We start from the raw sequence: 7,817 nt of genomic DNA, 5'->3' as shown, positions 1-7,817 counted from the left end.
AATGTAATACATCTTAAAATAATATTCTACTACAGGGAGTAGTCTCTTCCTGCTGCTGCTAACCTTGGAATTACCTCCTATTCTTTTGTTTGATATCCCAGCTCTTCCACCAAGGTTGCAGAAGGGTGGAGCTTGCTTTTGAGGTTTTGAATTTTTCTTCCTTGACTTTCCCTGCAAACTCAGGCCTCATCATTATCAACTGGTAACACCATCCCCTAAGAATTCACCAGGCAAGGAGCCAAACACTCACTGTTGCACACTCTCCCAGCTCTGAGGAGCTGATGGGTTTGCTTTGCCCCAGTAGAGGTCTGCCTGGGGTGAGCCTGGGCTGGCAGCTGAGGCTGTATCTAACTACAAGTGTTAGACCCCCAGAAAACTCAGGTATCCGGGGTCCCAGGCCACGTTCTCGGGTCACCCCAATCACCAGGTGGATTCGAGAGCTTGATGCAAACTGCACGAGGCTTTATTGTAATTTAACGAGCTAACCCCATGTTAGCTCGGGTCTTTCACCCACCCGCCATGGCCGATGGCTAGCAAAAGACAGCTCCTAGGGGCTCCCAAGAGATCTTGTAGGGCAGCGTAAGGGGAGTGTCTAGGGGTACGCACAGGCTCACGATTGGTGTGCCTCCAGGCTTGGAGGGCTTGCCCTGTGTTGATTGGCCAACTGGTTGTTATGGCCCATAGGCCCTCCCAGGGTGGTTGCTATGCTTTGTGCGTCATTGCTGTGCACTTGTCTGTAAAGCACACCCAGGGTCGTAAAGCATAGGGCCACCAGCTAACTTCTGATTGGTTCCTTGTCACGAGGCAGACATCTGACTTTCTAGTGACTAACTAACTTCTGATGGGTTCCTTGTCACAAGGCAGGCATCTGACCTCTAAGTGACCAAGGCAAGTTTATGGCAAGCACGTGTTCGGCTGTTATGGCTGCCGAAAGGGGAGCCTTCACAAGGGTGAGTGCAGTTGTGGGCTTTGAGCTGCAGAAGAGAGGATGGGGCTGGTCCAGGAGCTGCAGCCTGGGTCAGTCAGTGGTTCTCAAGTCTAGTGGTGCTCTAACACCATATGATGCTATAGTATCACAGTCTGGCTAGTGTTCTGACACCACCAATGACCAGGAACTCTATTCCTAGTGTCGTGGCCCAGCATGTCTCAGCCTTAGTCCATGGGGTTCTACCTGAGTGGGGGTGTGTGGACCTGGAAGCTTCGAGGAATCCAACGGCGATAAAGACCAAACACAGGCATCTTGTCATCTTCAGAGAACTCTCAGTTCCATGTTTTGGAACTAGAGCCATTTCTTTATTAGCCATCTTTTCTGGTGTCTCTTAACCATCCTGCTAATATTACGAGGCAACCATTTCTCTCTTTGTTCTCCTTTCCCCGCTCGCCCGCTTCCCTCCTAACCTTCTGCCCTCATACGTTACTCACATACCTCTAGCTCCTCCTCCCAGGTGAGGGTCTATTCAGATGCTTAGGTGCATAGATATAAAAATAAGGAGGCATATTGTCCTGAGGCCATGGTAAACAAAAGTATCCCTGCTGACATTAACAATACAATAGTGGCCCAGAGTTTCCTGGTGCCACCGCTGTTTATGGTGGCCAGAACCTGGGACCCGATATTCGGTCCCCCACATCCTAGTAAATCCTTGGAAAAGCCTATGTTTAGGAAACTCTTATGTGCTTGCCTTTAATTTCTTCCTGTACGTTTCAATGCTATGTATCATGAAAGCACAGAACAGGCTGCGCTAGCCTTCAGCAAAGCAGAAAGGCCCCCCAAATATCAAATCCAGCTACTTTATATCTATGCTCTACTCATTTGGTTTCTTGATAACTGTCTCCGATCCGTCCATACAGTTGAAATTCAACCAATTAGCAAAAATAGCATCTCCCAGGATCCTGAGTGCTCTGTCCCTGGCTAATTCAAAGAGTTGCTCGTGCTTCCCAACACACTCCTTCAGCTTCTCCTGGGTGACCGTTCTGACTTCTTTCTATTTGTGATATACCTGGATGCAATGGCTATGTCCATATCTGTGATGGCCCATTTTTATCATCAACATGATTAGAATAAGAAAATATCCAGGACATTACTGAGGCACACCTCTGGGTGCCTTCATGGAGAGCAGTAACTGAGAGAGGAAGGCCTACCCCAGTGTTGGTGGCTCATCCCTAAAAGGTGGCTGAATGAAAGGGGGGGAGCCTAGCTGCATTCCAGAATTCATTTCATGTTCCTTCCTGTTTCCTAATCTGTTCTGATATGAGCACAAAGCCTTCTATCCCTCCCCACCACGATGGACTATGCCCTCCCAAACTGTAAGCCAGAAAACCTGTGTTCTCTCTTAAGTTGCTTTCTGATAAGTATTTCACAACAGAAAATAACTAACACAGTATCCAAGGTCAGCCAAACCTTAATGGGTCCATTCATCCATCCAGAGGTAAAACCACTAAGCATAATGCCAAGGAAGAAATACCGTGAGGGTCAATACGAGTAAGAGGCAGTCTTCTATACCTTCTGCCTCCAGAAAGGAAAACCAACGTGAACTGCCACATTATTTCAGGTCAGTAGAATCTGAAGCCTGTGTACCAACAGCACAGATAATATTGAAGCCATCTCCTTTCTTTGCTTCCTCATAGTCAAACTATTCTCACAAACTATGTATTTAAAATTCCCTCACTGCTTTATATCCAGGCTAATAACGGAAGCCATGTCATACCACCAGGGTGAAATATCCAATACACAACAAAACCATTTACCTAATCACCAACTGGAACCAGATTTCAGCGAATGCCCATTCTTTCATGTGTGGATTCTGATACAGACACATGTGTCTTTCATGTGCTCTTTCACGTGTGGATTCTGATACAAATACCATTTGTTTTCAGTAGCTCCAGGAGACTGCTGTAGTCAAGAATCCTATCAATGCTGATTTGAGTAAATCAGAAGCTGTTCCAGGAAATGTAGGTAAGAGAGATGGTTCCCAGGTTAGCAGAGAGAAAAGAAAGGAAAGGATGAGTAGACCCCTTGGAAAAATCACTACCTTAGAGGCCAGCATGGGGCTGGGAAGCCTGGCCTTGAGAAGGAAAAAGAAGGGCAAGCCACACAGCTTCCAGATACACCAGGACCCGAAGTACACAGACACTTTCCATATCACTTTGACACTCTTGCTGAGACCAGAGAGCTACATGAGAAAAAAATGCATGAAAATAAATTCTGTGGCAGCATTACGAAGCAGAGGAGTGAGTTTGCCAAGCAAATATTCTACCAGCTGTTGCTGAATATTTGTTAAAGTGTGTGATTGGTGTAATAAAATGCTGGGCGGCCAATAGGTAGGCAGGAGAGGTAGGCGGGACTACCAGGCAGAGAGAGGAAGAGGAATCTATGCCTGCAGGAGACATGGAGAGGAACCCGGGAGATACAAGATTAAAGACAGGTAAAGCCACATGGAGATTAAATAGAAATGGGTTCATTTAAGTTATAAGAACTAGTTAGGGAAAAGCCTAAGATATAGCCTGAGCTTTCATAATTAGTAAGTCTCTGGCTGATGGGACAGAGAAAGACATGTTACATATGGTATCCAATATGGGGGCATATATTTCCACATAGGACCTGGAAAGCTTAAAAAGAAATGTTCCAAACACACAAACACATAGCCAGATATAGCTTCCTAGTCCACAGCCTCTTAGGCAGGCCACAGTGTACAGAGACATGGCTCTCAGCTGCTGCCTGTGGGCTTGAGCCAGCCAGTGTCATGTGCCTTGGCACACGTAGTCAGAGAAGGCTGCAGGTGAGTAGTAAAGTGGTCCAGACTGAGAAAATCTTTAAGCAGATATAGTAAAAATTGGGTATAGGAAAAGTAGTTGAAAAATAATAAAGTCTTTAAAGAGAAAGCAAAGTAATATTAAAGAAAAAAAGCCACATAAAGATGGGAAATACACAGGGCATCTAGATCCTGTGTGGTGCTTTGTTGACTCTGAATTTTGTAAATGCTGATAGGTGAAGTGCAGCTGCCGAGAGACATTGGATTATGGAAGGGACTGCTGAATTAAACCAGCCTATATATATTAGAAATGCCTTGGCTTCAAAAATAGAAGTCAGGAAATGTGTTGCATTGGGAGAGAGGCTATGCCTTTGTTTCCACTGGAAACAAAAAGTTATGGTTCTCTACAAAATTAATAAAGATCAAAATTGATTGGGGAGACCTCCTGAAAATCTTGGCTACAGACATGAAGAAAGAAACTAGGAAAGAATTCAGGACAGGGGACATATATGCTGATCCCTCTACTATGGGAACAGCTCTGAGATTGGATGAGACATGATAAATCTTGTTGGCTACAGAGTCTTCATGACTTATTACTACATGCCATCCTTTCATATGACACAGATGGAGATTTATAGTTTGGTGACATAGTCCAAAAGGATTTATAAAGATGCCTTTTACCTGTTCAAACACAAAACAAAATCATCTTCAGTTGCCTTGTACATTCCACACATTCCATACTTGTGTTAATGAAGATATGTATGTTAACTTTAAAAGTCGGTGTGTTTTCAGAACAAAAGGACCAGATACCTTAAAGAAGATAAGTAGTGCAGGTGGTCCAATTTCTCAGAATGCCTCTGTTGCAGTTTCTTCAAAATTCTGCATCCAGAACAACTTCAAAGCTGCTGGCTGAGATGGCGCAGCCCCACAGACTATCCAGCCAAGACTTCAGATAAGCTCTGTACTTTCCTATCACACAGAGACTAAACAACAACAACAACAACAAAATAATGCAGCTAGCTCTCCCAGGACTTGATCATTATCCAAATTTTCTCAGGGTTCCCTAAAGCTACCATCATCCTCAAACAACAGGAAGCGGCCTAGAGAACAGGATGCCCAAGTGTTGGGTGGGTGACTTTTGGTCATTGGGTGGGTTATGGATGTTTGTCATCATTTAGGAGTTGGTTACAGTTGTTATTGGTCATGGTCAGGGAAAAAGCTAAATAAAGGAGATTAGATTCAGGGATTTCTTTCTGAAGGGTAAAATAGGAGATACAGTATAGAATGATGGGATACAGGGATGGATTGTTGAGTCTACTTTTGAACTAGTGGTTGCTAGTCTCAAAATTTTTATATTGTTTTGTATATTAATACAAATTTGAGGTGATTTTTGTTATACTGCATAATTTTTCTACTCTTGTTTAAGGTATTATACCTATTCATCTTGTTTAAAAATGTAAAGTGTGAGTCCTTGTAAACAATTTAGGATAATAAAGAAAGACTGGTTAGTAGTTAGCCATCTATAACAATCGAAGTTATAGTCATGTTAGGTATGTTTTCAAGGTCAAACATATATTTTAAATAGATTATCTTTAAACACTTCAATGATCTACAGAAGATGGCATTTAAAATGTTTTAATAACATAAGGCTTTTCATGACAGTGAGACACGTCTGCTCCTGGCAGCACCAGTTTACTTAAAAAATGGCTGATGGGCATCAAAGAACCTCCAGATGGAGTTTGCTTTCAATGTGGCAAAGCTACACAATTGGGCTAGATATTGCTCTTGCCTTGATTACTGGCAGTATGCTGTCCAAACTGGACAAACAGGGCATAAAAGAAGGCAACTGCCAAACTTTGCCAAGACAAGGTAGGACAGTCCTTCAAAATTCCTGCTTCACAGAAAAGTCTGTCAGATATTCTAGGTCTGTAGGCTGAAGATGAATACTCCAACATTGTAGAGGAACCTTGGGTGATTGTCCAGGCAGTCAGCTGTCTCTGTCATTTCTGTAGTTTTGGAAGTTATTTTGCACTTCCTGTTTACTCAGGTACTATTACATCCTTTTTGGATCTTTGATGGGGTTGAAAGACTAGATAGTTATTGTTACAGTTTTCCTTGTTACCATATTCGGGAAAGAAACTTAAATGAGAGATGTAAAGTTTATAAGGTTGAGAAACATAAAAGCTTAAGTTGTTTATCTAAGAAGATGTTTTAAAATCTAAAAAGATATTTTTAGGATGGTAATACAAGTTATGATAAAAATGGTTTAAGTATTAAAAAGACCTCTGGACTCACTAAGATATGATAGATAATATAGTACTTTCTCTGAATTTACCAAATACAAATAAAGTGGACATTGTGAATGTAATTCTTACCTGACAATTTTTCTTATTGTATATAGTTTTTACTGTATTAGAGTTAAAACCTTTCCTTTTTATTTAGACAAAAGGGGGGAAATGTTGTGGGATATTTGTAACTATGTGAAGATATATTGCTGTGACTGGTGTAATGAAAAGCTGAATGGCCAACAGCTAGGCAGGAGATACGGGTGGAATTTCTAGGAAGAGAAATGAAGAGGAGGAGGAATCTAGGTATACAGGAGAAGCCAGAAGACATGGAGGGGAAGCAGGAGGTGCAAGATGGAAGAGAGGTAATGTCTCATTATAGAATGTAGATTAATATAAATGGGTTAAGTTATAAGAGCTAATTAGAACAAGCCTAAGCTATAGGCCAAGTGTTCAAAATTAATAAGTCCCTTTATCATTGTTTGGGAACTGGCTGGAGGGATACAGAAAAGCTGTAGCTCTACTCCCTGAGGGTGGGATGTTAACATGAAATACAATCACAGCCTGTAATAGGTAATATTGTCAACAACAGGATCTGGGTTAAGCAAAGAGACATACCTCTGACATGCCTGTGATGAGTTATATAGATTAGCTTAATTAGTGTTGGAAGACCCATTCTAACTGTGGATGGCATCATTTGATGGATTGGGGCCTTAGCTAGCAGAGTACAAACACTCATTTCTTTTTGCTCCTTGAGTTTGGATGCAATGTGATCAGCTGCCTTGTTTTCTTGCCTTGTGTCTTCCCTACATGGTGGACAGTATTCCTTCAAACTGTGAGCCAAAATAAGTCCTTCTTCCCTTAAGTTGTTTCTGCCAGACATTTTGTTATAACAATAAGAAAAGTTATAAATACATAACACCTAGCTTGCCATTTTTCATTTAACTTTTAAAAAGTAGAAAGACGGGCTGGAGAGATGGCTCAGAGGTTAAGGGCGCTGGCTGCTCTTCCAGAGGTCCTGAGTTCAATTCCCAGCAACCACATGGTGGCTCACAACCATCCGTAATGAGATCTGGTGCCCTCTTCTGGCATGCAGGCATACGTAGAGGCAGAATGTCATATACATAATAAATAAAATCTTTAAAATAAAAAGCAGGAAGACAAGTTTCTTTAAAGTATAAACCAAGAGTATACTGGAAAATTCATGAAGCTAGAAGTATATAAACAAAGACTCTATTAAACACTCTAATTTTGATTAAAAGTAGCAACCGCTTATTTAAATAAATCCCACCAAGGAGTGGAGTCTTTTTCTAATCCTCAACTTTGTGCTGTTTCAGCAACTTCTTTTACCAAGAGAATGTGGGGGAAGTGAAACTGCACATATGAATAGAGCCCCTAGAATTCTATTATTTCACAACTTTAAGTCCAAGCCAGTCTCCTAGCAGATGAAAGAAAACATGTAGGAAAAGGAACCCCAGCCTTTTCTGAAATCCCAATCCAATCAACTAAAGCCAAACCTATGAGGGAACCTGACTGGTGCCATGTGGACCAAACAATTCCAGCTCAAACCTTGAGCCCATAAAACTCAAGCAAATGGTTGTTGTTACAATGAGCTGACATCTTACCCAGAAATTGCTGTTTGCTCCCAACTACCCAATAAGGTATTTTTTGCTAACTCAGATTTCTTGGCTAAAGAACAAATATGAGCAAGAATAATACACCCGTCTTTACTTTGTGACTCACAGAAGATTCCCAAATTATAACATTTGCACTGTCATGCCAT

Source organism: Cricetulus griseus (genome assembly GCF_003668045.3).
Source record: "Cricetulus griseus strain 17A/GY chromosome 1 unlocalized genomic scaffold, alternate assembly CriGri-PICRH-1.0 chr1_0, whole genome shotgun sequence".
Classification (NCBI taxonomy): domain Eukaryota; kingdom Metazoa; phylum Chordata; class Mammalia; order Rodentia; family Cricetidae; genus Cricetulus; species Cricetulus griseus.
This window is presented reverse-complemented; position numbering follows the sequence as displayed.